Genomic DNA, 21,204 nt, shown 5'->3' on the forward strand with positions numbered 1-21,204 from the left:
CCACTCCATCTAGTTACCCAGTCACCCCGGCTAACATTCCATTTAGCTGCATTCCTGATATATCCCTAAACTTATGGAAATCTTCTAAATTTGGATGACCTTGTCTTTGTTTTGCACATATGGGACAAATTTGGGAGATCTTTTAGGTTGCAAGGTGAGTAGAACAAATGGGGAAGGGGAAAATGATTCTGTTGCTTAGCGACAAACTGCCAAGGACCAGGCAAACTTAAACTAAGGCCAGATAAGTTTTCAGTAGAGTCCTGAAAAGGTATAAGGAGCATTCTCTGCTTCCCTAAGCCTCTTTTTTACTATTTTCTTTGGGAAGGTGTTTTTGGGGGATGTTGTTTTGTTTGTTTTAATTTTTGCAGTGCTGTGGATAGAACGTAGGGTGTTGCTCATGCTTGGCAAGCACTCTACCTCTGAGCTGTTCACCCAGCTGTCCTACTTCTTTTAAACTGGGAGCGATGGTAAAAAATAGTAATAATGAATAATTTTTGCTACACGGTATATAAATATGACCATAAAAGACTATAAACCTCCCAATTCTCATTGATGCCTTTAATCCTGTGCCTCAGCAATGATACGATTGTAGACGGATGGCCATCCCTGACCCCCACATTGTACCATACCTCAAGGTTAATTAATTAACCTATATTTATTAATCATCCATAAAATAAGTAGATCACCATATATCTTCTTATACTATAATGCTTTGGTAGATGCTATTTCATTTCCACCAACTAAAATAATTCATGAAAGCCAATTTTTAAAACAAGAAAGAGAGAGCAGTATTAATTCATTTTATTTAAGTACAGCTCCATTGAGAACTTATTTCTTCCTGGTTTTCATTAAATAATAACTTCATTGACTGATGTGAATATGATCAGTAGAAAAAACTAATTTCAAGATTGTAATAGTGACTCAGTTGTAGCAATATAAAGGGAAAACTGTTTTTGATAGGAATGGTGAACATCCAAATACAATTCAACTCAATATGATAAATACAATAGGGTATTTAGGTTAATAGGTGTGATGCATATCTATTATACAGTGTTGTTGCTGAAGCTATGCCTGTTAGCCTTTAGCCCGAGGGCCTTATTTAACAGTTAACTTGCTTACCAGTGGGATATTTGTGTGATTTCTTAACTAGTCTAGGCATAGAGAGGCATGTTCTGACAGTGTGACAGAAAAGAGCAGAACAAAATTTATGTTTCCTGGAAGAATGTATTTTTCATAGCAATAAGCTTTTCTTGAGAAATTCTTATATATTAAGAAAAAATTAAAAAATAAAATAAAATATTGAAAAAAGAAAAAATATGGTGCTTTTTTGGTGATGTGAACTAATATGAAAATAACCACGAGTGTTCTAATATTATTAAATTTTAAAATGCAAAATTTTTGAGAACCACTGACCATAAAATTGGAAGAAACATGAACTATATATACATACTTTTAATCTTTATTAACTTCTCATAAATGTGCATTGTGTATCCTTTATGTATATAAATATGCATGAAATTTAGATGTAAACTGATACAAAGTGCATTGGTTCTTAGCTTTTGCTTTAAATATAAATAAATAGATTCTTAGCATGGAGATTTTTGGAAACACCCTTGAAATAAATAAAATTACTGTTCCATGACAGAAAAACCAGGATTTTGAGTCTCTGTCCTAAGGAGACGCAGATGATGTGGGTAATTCCTGCAGGTTTCTGTGGCGCCACTGATTTTACCGCCGTATTATATCTTTTCTGTTATTCTGGTGTTTTTTTACTTCATGTATCTTAATTTTTAAGTCTTATGTGTTATATTCCCAAAGATACTATTTCCTTGTGAGAATGGATTCCATCAGCATCCAACACAATGTCTCATACATCGTGGCATTGTAAAGAGATGTTTGTGGTCTTGGTTTGACGGAATTTCTTCCTCTCGAGGTTTGGGTAGGCTGAGAAGGGGCAGCAGCAGGAGGGCCTCAAACATCAGAAGGAAAGGAATGGAATCTGGAATCAGCAAACACAAATGAAGCATTTGTGGCTATGTTTGAAAAGGAGGAAACTTATAAAAAGTGATAATAAAAGGTAAAGCTGAAAACACAGATTCAGTGGGCACCGTAGGGGGTGTAGGTATAGGATTATAGCAGACACTGATGCTCTGGGTGCAGCAGTCACAAATGCTGTGCTAGGAAGTTAAAAAACCATGGGTTCAAAAGCCAAGTAGAGACAGCAAGAGGGCCAGTAGCACAGGGAAACACCGTGGCCCACATGACACAGACCCCCAAAACTTGGCTCAGGCAAACACTGACATGGGGGAGCTGGGTACAGTACTGCCAGACTTGAAACTTCATCGATAGCCAGAAACCCACTTGTGTACTAAATAGCCTAGTTTTTAATGTTACCTTTATTTAAAGAACCACACAGTTCAAATAAAAGTTATCTACTAATGTTAGTTTTCTTTAAAAACCGTCTAATCTACATATTGGTCCCTAACCTTAAACTCAAACGCCAGAAGCAGTGAAATATACAGGTCTAATTTGAGAGGCACATATTTATAAATACAAAAGAGAAGAGTACATTAGACACTCCAAAATATCACCTACATTACTTTTTTTCTGAGAAATAAAAAATTCAAATTTAGTCAAGCTAGATTCCCTTCATCCCAAATTTACCAAACTTCTTCTGCAAACCCTGGTTCTCCAGTTTCATTCCAAGGCAACGTTCAAACATTCAAGGATTATACACTGCAGGTCTGATATAAATATGCCATGAACTTTTTCTGATACTGGGGAACATGGATTCTGAGGCTTTCAGACATATTGAACGATTTATCTTTTCATTCTAACTAATTTCTACTCTCTGAATCTAGAAGGACCTCAAAACACAAAATGATTTAATACAAATGATGTAATGTTATGTATATACTTTAGGCTTCTCCTTGCCAAAGTTCCATGTTAAGAAAAAAAAAAAGAAAATGGAATTATTCTCAGAAGACTCTGCTCATGATGAAAGCTATTTATATCCCTCCACTCTTTCACTGCTCAAACTGGAACCTTCCCCTTAAAACCTTGTCAACAAATGTTTCAGTACAGTATGCTATCCTTTTTATTCAACTTGTCACAATTAATAACAGTGTTTGAACTTATTGCTTCCATAGAAGATGAATATTCTTTCATTGTGTAAACAAAATCAACATATGAACCTAAGTATTTTTATGTTACTTCAGGAAGATGTCAGCAAATTAAGATTATGGGTTAAAGGGTTTGAAGTTACTGGACTTATTTCAAGTGCACTCAACTATAGATTTTAATTGGATAGAGAAATTAGTGTGTAATGTATAGTACTTGAAAATGTGGCGTTTTCTTTACAGTGGTATGAGAAATCAATCTGGTTTTTAAAGATGAAAAGAAAATATGTAATCTCTTTCAGTGTCATTCCAATAATTTGAACAATGGGTTGCTAAAATGAAAACTGTGATATTATGAAGAATGGTAACTGCTGAATGAACACAAAAATAGAAAATAGCAATGTTTAAGACGTTTGCTGTTCTTATTTTAGAAGATGACTGCACAAAGCCAGCCTAAAGAGAGGGATAAGATTTCACATTTTATTGGCATTTAGAGAAACTTTATACCCTGTCTCTGGAAAATCAGAAAGGGAAGTGGTTATAAGGAATCCACATAATAATGTATGGGAAAGCCAACTAGAATTTACAAGGGAGGGGACTCTGCTGGTGAATCAAAGAGATGCCAAGTCACATGTTGCACAATTTATTAATCGTGGGCTGCTCCACCAGCCAGCAGTTTCTCCATTTTCTCCTCATTTATGACTCTATTCCCACTAAGCCACTAAATTATTTTTGGTGCAAAATATGTGTTATGAGTTAAAACACAACACAGGACAAAATGAGAAGAAAGTAAACATTTGGAAGCTTTTGAAAGCAGGTGGAATGGGTCCAGATTGTACGTTGTCTACATTTTGAGATTTCAATTTTAGCCAGAGAAGATTATTTTGTTGTTAAATACTACACATATCTCAGTTTGGTTTTTGGGAAATAAAGACTCAGCATGGTTTTGAAGTCCAATTACTGGAGATCTGCTGGTGCTAAGAAATGTCATGTGCCCTTGACCCCACTCAAGTTTCCCAGCTGTGACTCTAAGGAAAGGAGGTTTATGTAGATGACTGATGACAGAAAAGATCTAAGAATTCTATTGAAGATTATTTTTACTCATTTTGAAAAAAAAGACAAACATCACGTGTGTCATCACTGTCATGTTCTATGTGTTTGTGTGAATTTCTTACTAAAAAAATAGTTATCTAAGAGGTTACCTTTCAGATTTATATTATATATAGACAATAGTTTAAAACATTATATCTCTCTATGCACTGGATTCGCTAAACTTGGATAAAATCAGAGGGTTGGCTCAGGACCTCTCACTCTACATTCCTTTATCCTCCATCAAAAGCTAGGAAAATGTTGACTGTGGTAATTTGGGCTAAGCTGTTGCTAAACTTTGGTGAAGAAATTCTCTCTAAGAATTTATTTATACCAGTTTTTCTAAATGAATTATAATTGATCAAAAAAACGTCATTTCCCTCCTAGGCTAAAATCAAATGTTTTTCACTTCATACCAGGCCTGCAGATCACCCCATTCTTTAGCCACTATTAACCTCATTTAAAGGGCTATAGAAAAATAATATTCAACTATGCCCACAATCATCAGAAATAGAGTATCTGCTAAAATAAATGACAGAGAGAGGCCGGGCAGGGCAGACACAAAACAATCTTCAAACTCACTGCTGTTTGGCAATTCCAGCGCATCTCTTTTTATATTTGCGTGTCTGAAAGCAGTACTCACAAATGTTCAGATGCCTCCAGTTCCATCCCAGTCCTCCTTCATTCTCCGAAGAGAAACTTCATCCATTAATTTCTGGCTGAGCCCAGTCAGATGCACTTCTTCAAATCCTTTCCCTATTCTTTCTCTCTTGCCTTTTTCCTTTCTTATTGCTACTTTGGGGCCATGAAAATTGCCACAGCAAATGTCTCCATCTCTGTTTTACCTCTCACCCAAGGGTCTTGCTCTGTTCTCACCATTATTTTGTCTCTTTTTGATCTTTCCCCCTGCTGACCATTTCCCTTTATTTACAAAAAAGTTAAACTATCTTTTTACAAAACACCTCTATCTACTCATTCTTCAGTTTTTAGGTAGAATTCTAGAACTCACAGAATCTTAGACTTCCACACATTGGAACTAGAAAGAAACTTGTGGTGCATTATTCTAACTAAATAATTTCATAAAGAGAAAAGTGCATGCCCCATTTTAGTCTTTCCACCAGGCCCACAAATTTAATAAACCCATTCATTTGATGATAATGAATGACATAATTTACTTTTATCTTTTATCTTTCTTGGATTTGCTACTTTAACAATTGTTTCCTCCTAATTAACCAGACTTATCAATATTTTTCTGAGACATAGTCCTATAGGATAATCCCAATTCCACACAACCATCATCAGCCTTCCCAATAAGTGCTTGATCCAAATTCTGAGAACTATTCTTGGCACAATCCTCCTTTCCATTCTTAATTTGAAAATCATATGAAATTCTATCCAATCCTTTTCTTCTTTTCTATTGCCATGTATGCCTTTGCTTCATGGATTGTTATAATAGGCTCCTATATAAGATCCTCAAAGGCTTTTTCTAATTATTCGGTCTTTGCCATATATTTTTACCTCATTAATCTTCTTCCAGTGAAACTCTGATATGGCTATTTTACCCTTAAAACCATAATTAATTTCATAGCCCCACTCCTCAATGTAGTTGCCAACTAAATAAACTACAGTTCCTAGTACTCAAAGCTTTTTGGAACCCAGTCTCAACTCTTATTTCAGAATCATCATTCAGTAGCCTTCTTTTCTAAACCTTAATTTGTAGTCAGAATGAAGGACTGAAAACTATAAATATACTCCCTACTTCCAGTCTCTGTACCTTGCTGCTTTCTGTCATGACTTGTCTGGTCTCCTATCCTCCCTCTCTTTATGACGACCAGTACTAAATGCTGGGATCCAGTCAAGAGACTCACAAGACTTCTCACTTACACAGCCCATTTCAACCAATCACTTCAGTTAGAAGTGATCTCTGGGAAATCATAGCACTTGTCTTAGTGGTACATTGATTCTTGAATTGTTCTCTCTCTGAAGGTAAAATCTTTGAAGCTAAGTATTATTTGATTTTGAATTTTCCAGAACTCTTAACATAGTGTCTTAAACTATAGGTTTGGGTACTCTTCTATAGTTTGTAGAAAACTCAACAGGTCCTAGACTAAGCTCACTCCTCACAGCACCACCTGTTCCTTCATTAAACATTCTCTTTTCACAAAATGCCCTAGACTGGTCTAATAGTGAAAACAGTGACTCCTTAATGCAATCCAGAAATCTGGAAATCTTAAATGTCTCACCTTTCAGCAGAATTCCCACCAATCATCCACATTGGTAAACATGTCTTGATATTTTCTTCTCAATTCCTTATGACACTCTCACACTTCTTCCTATCAATACTGGCTGTGTCTTAGATCAATCCTAAACATTTCTTACCTGGCTCATTGCTGCAATCTTGTGGTCTCCTTTGACTTCTCATGTGTAACATGTCTTCCATGCTTCTTCTCAGGTGATTTCTCTAAAAAATAAAACTGATCATTCATTCCATCTTCTTTAAGCCTTCTTACACTTCCTATAACCTACAGAGGGATGTTCAAACTCTTTGTGTGGCTCACAAAATCCTTTGCCATCTGGCCTCTTCATTGTTTTCCAGCCTTAATTTCCACCCATTTCTGCAGATCATACAAAACAGAAAAAGGTTGGAATGCTTAAGTAAATCCTGCTGATCTGCAAGATTCAACTCAATCCTTTTGTTAGTCCTTTACTTGTCAACTCTCATAAATAAATTTACTTGTCTATTTTCACCAAAAGACTGAAAATCTCTATAAGATTGAAATATTATCAAATTTTTGTTCACTTCACAGGGTCTAATGAAATGCCTGGATACAATATAATATTTGTAGAATTTTAAAATGCATTACTTACTTGCATATAATTATTCAACTCTAATTTATATTAAACTACATTTGTAATTCCACTTTTATATGTTTCATAATTGATGATTACAGAATATATTCTTTAAGCATATAGTTTTGAATTAAGAGGAAGCTAAATTACAGATAAAAATTTCAAGATAATTCTGGGAGAAAGGACAGGCATACTATGACAGAGGAGCAACCTGGAGATAGACGTTAATTGTACAACTAGTTCTTGGCTTAGTGCCAAGCTCTCTGATATTTATCCCATCATCGATTATTTATGCTTATTTTTTTAAAATATTAGCTTACATGAACGAACAATGGCAATTAACCAAGAATTGTGTGTTGGAAACCACATTGGGCATCTGATTTATTTTGTTTCTAATTAACAAAACATTTGCAATCCATATTTTATTTTTTAGGTCATGACTAATTATGCTTTTATTTTAAAAAGTGATGTTTGATAGGCCAATGTACTATTCCACTCTGGTCTATAGTGACATGAGAAAAAGTATAAAAAGACAATAAAACAGATCATTACAAGTAAAACATGTGGGCAGGTATATCTACTCTAATATTCAAATTTATATGTGGAGATTTCAGCACAATATTGATGTCCTTTCTTAAGGAATAAACTATTTTAGTAGAAAACATAACCAGCATTGCATATTCTTTTGGGTACCTGGAAGTGATACAGCTTCACTCAACAAGTATTTACTAAGCAACCAACATATTCACCAAGATACAAGATAACAAAAATACAATTATTGCCATAAAAGAGCATACTGAGACAAGAGAATTCTAAGTCACATTTACATCTTGAGAATTTGATTTACCAGCAACTTGAGAGACTAAAATTCAGAGAAATAATTATCTCTTCAATTCAATTCAAGGAGAATTCTTAAAATTTTATATAATAGTTTATATCAACTTAATAGAACACAGTATTATTTATGCTTAATTTCTACTACATAAAATTGGTTTTGATTTTCTAATAGTTTGATACTTTATAAATCTAATTTATAGACTAGAAAATGAATTCTAATATAGAAAATGAATTCTAATTTTAGTAATAGCATTTAGAGTTTGAAGCCTTATTATCCAAAAATTTACAAGGAGGAATTATATAATTTTATTTAAATGGAATAATAACTTTGCTTCATTTTATGATTTCACAACTATTGCCCCATGTAATGTAAATCAAATTGTAAATTCTGATTTATTTGTTTTCAAAATTTTGTAGCAAAGATTTGTAGACTTTCTGTTTTTAATGTGCACACTATACATCTTGTTACTGAGTATACCATTCATGATAAACCAAATACAATCCAAAATTTCAATCAAATTACAGGGGAATAAAGTAAATGCACTTTGAAGAGCATGAGTGTAGAAAAGTAAACATAAAATCAGGATAGATTTTTATGTACTGCAGTATTACCACTTGCTAATGTGCATATGGGAATGTTATAAGTTGAGTCTAGTATTGCAAATAGCATAAATAAGTTTAAAGATTCAGCTCAACATTTTCTAAATGGTAAGCAAAGAAATTGGTGGATACAATGACCAGATAGAAAGGTAAGATTGCAGTAAATTTAAAATAGTCTGATTCACTTTCTTTCATTTTACTAGTATTTGACATACATTTCACAATTATCATGTGATTCATAGGTGATGTACTTTGGAAGAACATCATGCTTAAGTGGTATGTGTAGTCTGAGTCATAGAAGTCAAAAAAATTTCATAGAAGAAAGATAAAAATGGGAAGAAGGGAATGATATTTTTTTGGTAAGGATAAGCCTATGAGATTTCAGTGATTTATCATAATGGAAAGGTAATAAGTAAAGCAAGGGAAAATGAGAGCTTTAGCAGAAAGTACTTAGCATAAAACTTCAAAGAGAGTTCCCGTAATGTCTGTGATCCTGGTTATAAAGAAAAAAGAAAGGAAAGTATCCATCCACTTAAATCGAAAACAAATGCTCATTTATATGGCACAAATACCCTTTGTCCAGGCAAGAGGATCAAACTTTAGAAAAAGGAGATTCCTTCTTTTGGATACAAAGAAAACTATATTTCATGCCTACATTTTCTAATGTTAATCATTAGAAAATCAACTCTCTGAACTTGGTACTCTAAATTCTCTGCATTTCCAGTCTTGAGAGCTAAACAGTTATATCTGTACACATCTTATATTTGAATGTATAGATTTGTTTTTATTGCTAACCATAATACATCATTAATTTTTAAAACATTTAGAAGTAGAAGATAGTTTTGTTTTACCTCAGAGTCTTGATGGGTTTATGGCCATGAAAAGTGACCTGTGATGATTTATAAGGAGTTAAATATTATTTTCAATGTGAAATGATAATTTTATGCATTTTTGAACCTTATTTTTTCAGAACATAGTATGCAATTAACTCATCTTGATCATCCCAACAATGGATCTGAGGTGCTTTGTTACATTACTGATAAAAGTACAAAAAAAATCATTGACTACCTTAGGGATCCAACAACCTCAGAGACAGAGCTTTTTCAATCAAGTTTTCTGACTTCTATGCTAAACTATTTTCAAGAAATTAATAATGTTGGTTTATACCATATTTGCATCATTACAACCCAAAGTCTGTTATTATTGTGGAAGCTAGGTCGTACCATCCCTACTTGTCTTTGAATAATACATCTTGAACAGGAAAAATAAATTTTAAAAAAAGAATCTCTCATTACTATCAGGGAGAATTCAGTTGACCATTATGGTTCTTGGTTCTTGTCACTAATTTGGGGAACCTGTGCTAGGAGGTCACCTTTGTATTCATCCTGTGAGTCTCTATGTCATATAACATGCAAGTTAACTTCTTAGTATATGTGTTCTCTCTCATGCTAGTGTCAAATGATCACACAACTATAACCTTGCACAATGTGTATTAGTTATGGAAAGATGAAAGGCAAAATAGATGAAAAGTCACAATGGCTAAAATTTACTTTGAAATATCTCAGCACAGCAAGGGGATAAAATGTGTATGCACTACATAAGTCAAGCCAACACCCATGTACCTATGAAGAAAGCACATATAAGGAGCACTTAACTGTATGCTAATCAAAAGTCCACAGTCTTGGCACACTCAAGCTTCATCCAGCTACAGAAAAAGTTATATGGAAGAGGTGGCTGGTGAAGTCCTCCTGACATTTCTGTCTTTGATCAGTAGCCAGTGTTTTCCTAATAGGTTAAAATGGGCTCTTACTGGTGAAACCAGTGGCACACCTTCCTAATTTGACTGATGAACTGAGTGTCTGTTGGTGATGTAAAAATAATCAAGACTTATGGATTGCTTGCTACTTAAGAAGAGTTCAATGTCGATGCACTACTGAGGTTGCAAGTTGACAGGAACATGCCGAATCAGCCCGCTGCAGACAGGCAGGTCTGCAGATGCCCTACTGAGGTCACAAGTCCCACGGAACAGGCCGAATCAGACCATAGCCCAGCAACAATCCACTGGACACTCCCCACCCCTGCTCCTCTGTACAGCCACCTGGTTCCACACCACAAAGATGCAGAGGACACTGGACCACCAGACCACTGTACTGAGTCCCGCTGTTCCTGGCCCAGAGGTAGAGGCTTCTGAGCCACCATCCCACTGCTCCTGGTCCAGAGGAAGGGGCTTCCTGGCCACAATCCCTCCTGCTGCTCCCAGCCCACAGGAAAGGGCTTTTGGGCCACCACCCCTACCGCTGCTCCCGGCTCCTGTCCCACCTATCCCAGCTCAGAGGATGTAATCCTTGCAGGTGCCAACAGCCCCCCACCTCCAGTCAAAATGAGAAAACACATAAATAAGTCTCAAAACCAGACTTTCAGATCACCTACAACAACCCCAAAGGGAAATGAGATGGAACACTCTGATACTCAACCACCTGGACTCTCTGAACTGGCAACAAAAGGGGATCTGGAAAAAAAGAAATCAAAAATAATTTCTCAGATAACAGGAGAAATTGTGCTCCTAGTGCAAGACATGATTAATAAATCTAGAGAGGAGCTCAGGAACATGATGGAATCCCAACATAGGAAACAAAAGGAATCCATAAAACAGATGCAAATAGATGTCCAGGACATGAAAAACTCCACTGAAAGTCTACAAAGCAGAATGAGCCAATGTGAGGACAGAATTTCAGATATAGAAGATAAGATTGCAATTAATGACCAGGAAAAGAAAAATTGCTTCAAAATTATAAGGAAACATGAGGAATCAATCCAGCAGCTGCTAGATGATGAAAAGAAAAATAACATAAGACTGATTGGAGTCAATGAAGAAACAGGAGAGAGTGTAGATGACATAAAAAGGGTCTTCACAGAAATAATGGCAGAAAACTTCCCGAGAAGGGGAAAAGAGCTTGGTATACAGATAGGTGAGGCATATAGGACTCCAAAGAGCCTTGATAAAAAAAATCTACACATAGGCATATAATTATTAAGATTCCAGAAACTCAACAGAAGAACAAAGTTCTACAAGCAGTTAGAGAAAAGAAACAAATCACATACAAAGGAAAGCCCATCAGAATCACAGCAGACTTCTCAATGCAAACCATCAAGGCAAGAAGAGCTTGGAGTGACATATTCCAAGTCCTAAAAGAAAACAGCCTCCAACCCAGATTGATGTACCCTGCAAAATGATCTTTCAAAATGGATGGAGAAATAAGATACTTTCATGACAAAGAGCACCTCAGGAACTTCGTGAATACCAAACCAGCACTCCAAAGAATTTTACACAATATCCTAGGAACAGACATTGAGGATCACAGCCCCAGGAAGCAAAGCAGAATGAACTCATCTGGCATGACAAGAAATTAAATGTAAAGGGGGAGAACCCAACAAAAACAAAAAGTCATGGCAATGACAAGCCAATACATTTCAGTTATAACAATCAACGTTAATGGTCTCAATTCACCAATCAAAAGAAATAGACTGGCAGAATGGGTCAAGAAGCAAAATCCAACAATATGCTGCATACAAGAAACACAATTAATTCAAAAGGAAACTCATAGACTGAAAGAAAAAGGGTGGAAGACAATTCTCCATGTGACAGGAACCTGAAAAAAAGCAGGAGTAGCTATCCTCTTTGCAGATCAAGTAGATTTCAAACCAACACTGATTAAGAGAGATGAAGAAGGGCACTACATCCTTGTAAAGGGAAAAATCCAAGAGGAAGAGATGACAATCATAAATATCTATGCACCAAACACTAGTGTACCCAACTATATAAAACAAACACTAATGGACATGAAAAGTCATATATGCACTAATACAATTGTAGTGGGGGACCTCAACACCCCACTGTCACAAATAGATAGATCAACTAGACAAAAAATAAGTAACGAAATACTAGAACTCAATCAAACTCTTGAACAAATGAACTTAACAGATGTTTACAGAGTCTTCCACCCCACAAAATCAGAATACACATTCTTCTCAGCTGCACATGGGTCATTCTCCAAAATAGACCACATACTCGTGCATAGAACATGTTCACATAAGTGCAAAGGAATTGAAGTTATCCCCTGTATATTATTAGACCACAGTGCGATGAAATTGGAGATCCATAGCAAAAGAAACTCAAAACATTTCATAAACACGTGGAAATTGAACAACACACTTCTGAATAACCAATGGGTCACAGAGGAAATTAAAGAAGAAATCAGACAGTTCCTTCAATTAAATGGCAATGACAATACAACATATCGGAATCTATGGGACACAAAGAAAGCAGTCTTACGAGGGAAATTCATAGCAGTGAATAAGCATATTAGGAAAACAGAACGAACCCAAGTAAACAACCTGATGCTGCACTTCAAGCTTCTAGAAAAAGAAGAGCAGGACAACACCAGAGCTCATGCAAGGGAGGAAATTATAAATATTAGAGGAGAAATCAATGCAATGGAGACTAAGAGAAAGATACAAAAAAATCAATGAAGCCAAGAGTTGGTTCTTCGAAAGAATCAACAAAATTGAAAAACCCTTAGCCAACCTTATCAGAAAAAGGAAAGAAAAAGCCCAAATCCATGCAATGAAGAATGAAAAGGGTGAAATTACAACAGACCCAGCAGAAATCCAGAGGATCATCAATACCTACTTCCAGAACCTATACACCAAGAAGATGGACAACACAGAAGAAATGGACAGATTCCTAGATACATATGAATTACCAAAGTTGAACGAAGAAGACCTAAAAATTCTGAACAACCCAATATCAACCAATGAAATTGAAAATGTAACTAAAAACTTATCAACGAAGAAAAGCCTGGGCTCTGATGGCTTCACTGTTGAATTCTACAAGACATTTAGAGAGGAACTGCTGCCACTATTGTTTAAACTCTTCAATGAAATTGAAAGGGAAGCAATATTCCCAAATTCATTCCTGGAAGCAAGCATTACCTTGATCCCCAAAGCAGAGAAAGACCCAACTGAAAAGGAGAACTATAGGCCAATCTCACTAATGAACATAGATGCAAAACTCCTTAATAAGATAATGGCAAACAGAATGCAGAAGATCATCAAGAAGATCATACACCCTAATCAAGTGGAATTCATCCCAGGGATGCAGGGATGGTTCAATATACGCAAATCAATCAATGTAATACACTATATCAATAGAGCCAAGGACAAAAACCATATGATTATCTCCATAGATGCAGAAAAAGCATTTGACAAAATCCAACATGCATTTATGATAAAAACCCTACAAAAAATTGGAATAGATGGTCTCTAGCTCAAACTGATAAAAGCCATCTATGAAAAACCAACAGCCAATATCATACTAAATGGTCAAAAACTGAAATCCTTCACACTAAACTCAGGAACAAGACAAGGATGTCCACTATCACCACTCTTGTTCAATATAGTTCTGGAAACATTAGCCATGGCAATTAGACAAGAGAAAGAAATAAAAGGAATAAAGACAGGAAATGAAGAAGTCAAATTGTCATTATTTGCAGATGACATGATACTCTATATAGAAGACCCCAAGAACTCCACCAAAAGTCTTCTAGACTTAATAACCAAATTCAGTCAAGTAGATGCTTACAAGGTCAACACACAAAAATCAATAGCTTTCCTCTACACCAATGACAGACTCACTGAGAGAGAAATAGGGAAAATAATTCCTTTCACAATAGCATCCAAAAAACTGAACTACCTAGGAATCAACCTAAGAAAAGAAACCAAAGACCTCTTCTCTGAGAACTATGGCACTCTGAAAAGAGAGATTGAAGATATCAGAAAATCGACAGACATCCCCTGCTCCTGGGCAGGAAGGATTAATATAGTGAAAATGGTCATACTTCCAAAACTGCTATATAGATTTAATGCAATTCCAATTGAGATCCCAGCAGCATACTTCATGGACCTTGAGAAAACAATCCAAAAATTCATTTGGAACAAGAAGAGACCCAGACTAGCAAAAGCAATTCTAGGTAACAGAGACATGGCAGGGGGTGTCACAATCCCCAACCTGCAACTCTACTACAAAGCTACTGTGATAAAAACAGCATTGTACTGGCAAAGAAACCGACCTGAGGCCCAGTGGAACAGATTAGAAGATGCAGAAACAACGCCAGACACACTCAGCCATCTCGTCTTTGATAGAGGAGCCAAACACCCTCACTGGAGGAAAGATAGCCTTTGTAATAAATGGTGCTGGAAAAATCGGGCTTCAACTTGCCAAAGATTAAAACTAGACCTATATCTCTCACCATACACTAAACTAAAATCAAAATGGATTAAATATCTAAATATTAAAATAGAAATGCTGAACCAGTTGGAACAGAGGTTAGGTAGAACTCTTGAAGACATCGGTGTAGGAAAAGATTTTATGAACAAAACCTCAGTTGCCCATGAACTAGCAGAAACAATCAACAAGTGGGATCTCTTCTTATTAAAAAGCTTCTGCACAGCAAGAGAAACCACCAGCAATGTGAAGAGACAACCCAGAATGTGGGAAAAAATCTTCACCTGCTCTTCCTCAGACAAAGGTCTACTATCTCGAATCTATAAAGAACATCAAAAGATCAGACCTCCCAAATTTAAAGATCCAATCTGAAAATGGGTATCTGAAATGAACAGATATTTCTCGGACAAAGAAGTAGAAACAGCAAAAAAAATACATGAAAAAATGTACAACATCACTGGTCATTTGAGAGATGCAAATGAAAACAATGCTGAGATTCTACCTCATTCCAGAAAGAATGGCTGCTATCAAGAAATCAACCAATAACAAATGCTGGCGGGGCTGTGGGGAAAGAGGAACCCTGCTCCACTGCTGGTGGGAGTGTAGACTGGTGCAACCACTGTGGAAATCAGTATGGAGATACTTCAAAGAACTAGGACTGGAAGTCCCATTTGACCCTGCTATTCCACTGCTGGGGATCTTGCCCAAAGAATTAAAAGAATCATACCACTGTGATATATGTGCATCCATGTTCACAGCAGCACAGTTTGTGATAGCTAAAACTTGGAAAGAGCCCAAATGCCTATCAACTGGAGACTGGATAAAGAAAATGTGGGGTTTTTTTTTATAAAATGGAGTACTACTCAGCCATCACAAATGAGAAATTAGAGACATTTATAGCTAAGTGGATGCACATTGAGGCGATACTCTTAAGTGAAATAAATAGGACACACATGTATAAATACCAAATAGTATTTCTGGTGTGAGAAACTGTAAGTGTAAATAAGGACTAAAATGTATACCAGGTAATGTGAAATAGGAAGAAAAGGGGCAAAGGGGAAGGAAGTGGGAGGGCTAGGGGAAAGGATAGAAGGGAGTGGGATTAATATGAGAAAATGGAAAAATAGGAACAAAATCTTTGTAAATAGGGAGGAATGGAGGGGTTGAAGAGAGGGCTGGGCAAGGGTGAAAAATAAGAACCAAGAGAGATTATGTAAAGCTGCAAATCTCCAATGATGAACATCATTATCTTGTATACCTGAAATGTACCAATGATTAGAATGAATAATCAATAATGAAAAATAAGAAGAAAAGGTCCAAAGGTGTAGGGGTAGTGGGAGGGGCAGGGGAAAGGCAAGAAGGGAAAGGAAAAATGCTGAGAAATGGAAAAAATGGAAATAAAGTCTTTGTAACTAGGGAAGGGTGGAGGGGGTGAAGGGAGGGCTAGGAATGGGGAAAAAATAAGGACCAAGATGCATTATGTAAAGGTACAATTCCCAATGTGAAATGTAATTGCATCGTGTACCTAAACTGTACCAATAAAAGAATTAAAAAAAAAAAAGAGTTCAATGTCTAGTAACATCAACACTACCCAGAAGTGCATCAGGAATGTAAAATCTTAAATTTCCACTGTAAATGTAATAATTTAAGATCCCTGTTTTAACAAGAGCATCATATGATTCGCCAACACTAGTTTAAAAGCATTCCTCACTATCATATGAGCAAATTAAATTGATCCCTAGCATCGTCTATAGCTTGCATCCTTAGGAATAATGCAACAGGCTCCTCCATCCTATGGAACCCACCTATTCACTCCTGTCTTTGGATTCTGATAGCTGAAATACGAAATAATGGTGCTCTCAAAGTTTCCATTTGCCTTGAATAAACTTTTTATTCAATGTACTGATTTGAGCACATAAAAAGGCAAATAACTTTGATATGTTAAATTTATGTACATGACAAGTTATTTTATACCTGCTATCCCATTTCAATTACTAACAATGTTTCATTTCCCCTCTAAAGTTTTCTTTTTTTGTCAGTGCTGGGGATTGAACCCAGGAGTCCATGCATGCTAGGCAAGTGCTCTACCACTAAGCTACATGCCCAGCCAAAGATGTCTATGTTTAGATGAAAATTTTAGATAATAAATTATATGGTCAGGCTTTTGATTACTTGGTATGAATTTTCACTTTTATGCATGCCTGTTAATAACAATCCCACACTGACAATTTACAAATATAAGAGATGGGAAATTTTTCCTTTTAGTATCCTCTAGCATCTACTATGTCCCATGGTTACTGCCTTACTCTGACATCCTGATATGTGATCCATCTTAAAATAATTATCATCTCGGTGAAGAAAATATTGGTAAAATGAGAAATACTGGAGAAACCAAACATATTTTCAAGCCCATACTATGATCTGGTTTCTCTACAAAAATATTTTGTAATTTAAAAAAATAATTAGGATTGAAAAATTCTCCAGTTCTAAAATAAAAATATTGATGTGGAAGTAAATCAAGATCAAATTTTAAATTGCCTTAATCAAAAACAATCTAAAAATTTTTAATTTTAAAAAACTTAATATTTAACCAGCCACATATGACAGCAGTCTACTACCAGAATCATAAATAATTAGCCAATATTAAATCTTAATCAATATATTTCATCCCTATTGCAATGTCTTAAGAAATTTGTAAACTGATGGAATTTTAGTGTTTTCTAAGGGCCAAAACTTCAGCTGTATCATCTACATCAAAATGCATTTGTAACAATAAAACTCAAGGCCATTATTCTCTTCTAAGTTATTGTTCTCTGAAAGTAAATAATAAGGTTCAGAGCTCTCATTTTAAATAGATGGCAGATCTGTGGTGTAGCTTTGGCAATGATGACCTTTCTTGGTACGTCATTGTTACCATAATGGTTAGGATGCTACAAATATAACATTTGTGGTAGCCAGTTGACAATTGAGAATGAAAAGATGCATTTTCAGGGTCATAAATAAAGCTAAATACCCTCTTATTCATGGGAAGGAATAACCAAAACCTGACCAATTGTACAAGAATCCCAATTAACCAAGATGTGCCTTGCTAGAATGCAGGCCAGTGTGTGATTGCCCTGCAATTGTGCAAGCACATCGCTGGGACTCACTATCCATCTCAGTGCCTTTTATCCTAGGAGTATTTCAACTCTTCTTATATTAAATGTGGTAAATAAACTTGAGCATTAAAAAATAACCCAGAATTGTATTTGTCAGATGAGTTTACCAAGAATGCAACAATAAGTTGATTGGAATAGTAGAGTGATCAATCTCAAAACTTTATAAAAAATATTTTTCTGCCAATGGTCATAAATCAAGGAAGGATCACAACACATTAATTTACAATGTTGCCACTAAATGAAATGCAAAGGACCACCAATTTCTCTAACTCATGGCATACTCATCACTGAATGATCCTATGTCAGTTTCTACTAAAAATTTATAAAGCACTGCTTTCAAATTTTGAAGTGGCATCAATCTATGTTACAACTGATGAAACATGACCATGGAATGTTACAAAACCAATCCATATTAACAATTCAGCAGTCTTACCAAAACCTAGAAAGAAAGGAACGTGGACAACACAAAACTGAAAATGCAGTCATTCAACCTTAAAGTTGCTTTGCCTTCCCAGCAATTAATAGAGATAAAGAGTCTAAAGACTGAATTATAATTTATTTCTCATCATTCCCATTATATCTGCCTTGTCAAACATATTAAAGATTCAATAATGAAGATTGCCCTCTGAATCCCTAAATATTTAAATGTAAATTATTTTACCTTTCAGTTTAGTAAAATGAAACCAGAGGGCATAACTTATCTGCAAGAAATGGATACCATGGAAAAAGCACTATATCAGGAATTAGGAGGCAGTAATGAGTCCAACATCTACTTAACTTCTTGTTTTGCTGTTAACTGGTGAGAGTATGATATCTGATTATATATTATTTATATCCTAGGTCACTGACCTGTCATATGAATTTGCACAAGAGTCCTCACTTTCCTTCTGCTGCAGTTAGCCCATCTATAATATAAGCATGATTGTAATAGCTTTAAGTATTAAATGTTAATACATTCAAAGAAATTTAAACCAACTCCTGGAACAAAAAAGTATTTAAAAATATTACTAGTTTTGCTTCAACTCTGTAGTTGACTTTTTTCAATAAAGATTGTAAGACAAGTGCTTCTATAATATATTCTAGACTAAAATTTCCTTTCTTGCTACACATTACCTTAAGTAGACTTCATGATTTCTAAGATTTTTAAACTTTTAAAAATGTGTGCATTCTTCTAAACTTCTAAAACTACAGGAATAACAAGGTGATCATCCCAAACCTTATATTTTATACTTAAGTTTGTTTCGCTGAGGTACTCATAAGGCATTTCTTATCTAAACTTGTATTTTTCAAACTGGAATATGTATATATTCACAGAATGAAAAACCAAGGGAATATATAAAAAATAACCATAAAACTGTAACACATCTATGTACAAGTATATAAAAAGGAATTTTTAAATGTCATGTACATGTAGCAATTCCCCACAATAAATGCAATCACTATGTACTACAAACATGGCCTAAAAAAAAGAAACCGATTAATCTGTATAACTGATTTAAAAAAATGAAAAAACCAAAAAAGGGTGAATTTTATATTATACACATTTTACTAAAATTAAAAAGTAGATTCCAAAAAATAAGAGAAAACAAAATCTCAAACAATTAAACAATTTAAACATACAGAATAGTGAAATAAAAAGCAGAAATCAAAATAGGGTGGTGTCACCCACATGTAATCCTAGCACTCTAGGAGGCTAAGGCAGGAGGATTGCAACTTCAAAGCCAAGCTGGGCAAACTAGTGTCACTCTGTCTCAAAATAAAAATAAATAAATAAAAAGGGCTGGGATGTAGTTCAGTGGTAGAGCATGTTTTTCTCAATGTGAAAAAACAAAAAACCGAAGTCACCACAGTTTATAGTATGATAGAGACACTTGCATAGTCACTGCTCAAAGAAAGATGGCAGCATTAGCATTTATATCTCCTATCTGTGCTAGTGAACTCAGACCAAGGATTCCATCCAGCACTGGCGTAGCTGTCAACTTGACTTCATCCGGTGTTGCCACAGAGGGTTGAGAAATGCCAGCTATCCTTCTTCATAAACCACATCTTGTATTGAGAGGCCCTTCTCATAGACTGCCTAATGTGACAGCTGAGACGTACCAGTTTTATCACAACCAAAGTCTGAAGGTCCACAGATTTTTCAAAACGCAGTCTGAAAGTGGCACGTATCAATTTTATCATTGTAAAAATATTCCCACTGAAGCTATTTACTTTCAAAAGTTCACAGTGGTTTTACCCAAGAGGAAAAAATAATACTTTCCTCACCACACTGAAGTAAAAGTACCTTTACAGAAATTCAAAACAAAGTCATCATTAAATTTATCCTAGAAAGGAGTTTCTTGTTGTCTGGTGATATCAAAACCTAAGCTGACGGAGGAACTTGTCTCCTGCTTCACTTCTTAAGAATTTGTGCATAAAACTAGTATTAGGATAAACAAACATACAGTGGACTTTAAAAGAAAGAAAAATCTGAGACTCCAAAATTGTAGAACCAAATCAGACCCACAGTAGTAGAAGCAGGACAGTGTTCAAGCTTCAACCCATCCATTACAGGGTACAGTGGTACAGTTGCTGGAATCCTGTTATTTATGTGGGTGTAGAAGATGAGAAATAGCCCCTGCATAGATAGATAGATTTATACAGATAAGTCAGATATATACACATAATTCAAAATTCTAAGGAGTAAAGCATGACTATAAATTCTGATTGTGTTGTTTTTATTTTTACTGATCTTGTACACTTGTCTTTTGTTATTATTTTTGTTGTGGTAAAAATATATTTACTTCAAATTATTAAAACTACTTGTTTCCAAAACATTGTTAACATAATGATATGTTTTATTTGAAATTTCACAACTTATCATGATATTACCCAAGATAAAAACAAAATTAAACCCAGAAGAAAGGAGTGATATGCAATGATGAGCAAAGGAGATGTAAAAATGTTAGTAAATCCAAATAAGTATTCAACATCACCAATAATAATAGTAGTAACTCATTTGGAAAATTTAAATATAAAGGAGGAACTAATGTATTTGAAAAAAACTAAGATGGGGAAAGCAGAGTTAAGGAATCCCTGACTTATTTTAATACTCTATAGAAGGATAAAAATGATTAAGTCAAAACTTGTTAATTCAAACCCAACTGCTTAACTTTAATTCCATTTGAGAGAAATACAAACTGGGAAGGCATGAGGGGTAGGCAAACAGAAACTATAAATGAAATAAAATTTACATAAAATAAATAAATATATAAAATTGTTAAAATTA

The 21,204-nt window shown here is 35.1% G+C and overlaps 1 long non-coding RNA gene across 1 annotated transcript; it reads right to left on the minus strand.

Moving 5' to 3' along the window:
• Positions 1–1,337: 1,337 nt before the first annotated feature.
• Positions 1,338–18,842, minus strand: LOC147829255 (uncharacterized). Its single transcript, XR_015449304.1, has 3 exons — positions 18,786–18,842; positions 6,588–6,669; positions 1,338–1,999 (listed from the first exon to the last, which is right to left on the minus strand). It is a non-coding gene; the product is annotated as an uncharacterized LOC147829255 (long non-coding RNA).
• Between the last annotated feature and the right edge of the window lie 2,362 nt (positions 18,843–21,204).

Source organism: Heterocephalus glaber, unplaced genomic scaffold (genome assembly GCF_053883595.1).
Source record: "Heterocephalus glaber isolate CG9 unplaced genomic scaffold, H.glaber_assembly_v1.0 deba00000676, whole genome shotgun sequence".
In the NCBI taxonomy this organism is placed as follows: domain Eukaryota; kingdom Metazoa; phylum Chordata; class Mammalia; order Rodentia; family Bathyergidae; genus Heterocephalus; species Heterocephalus glaber.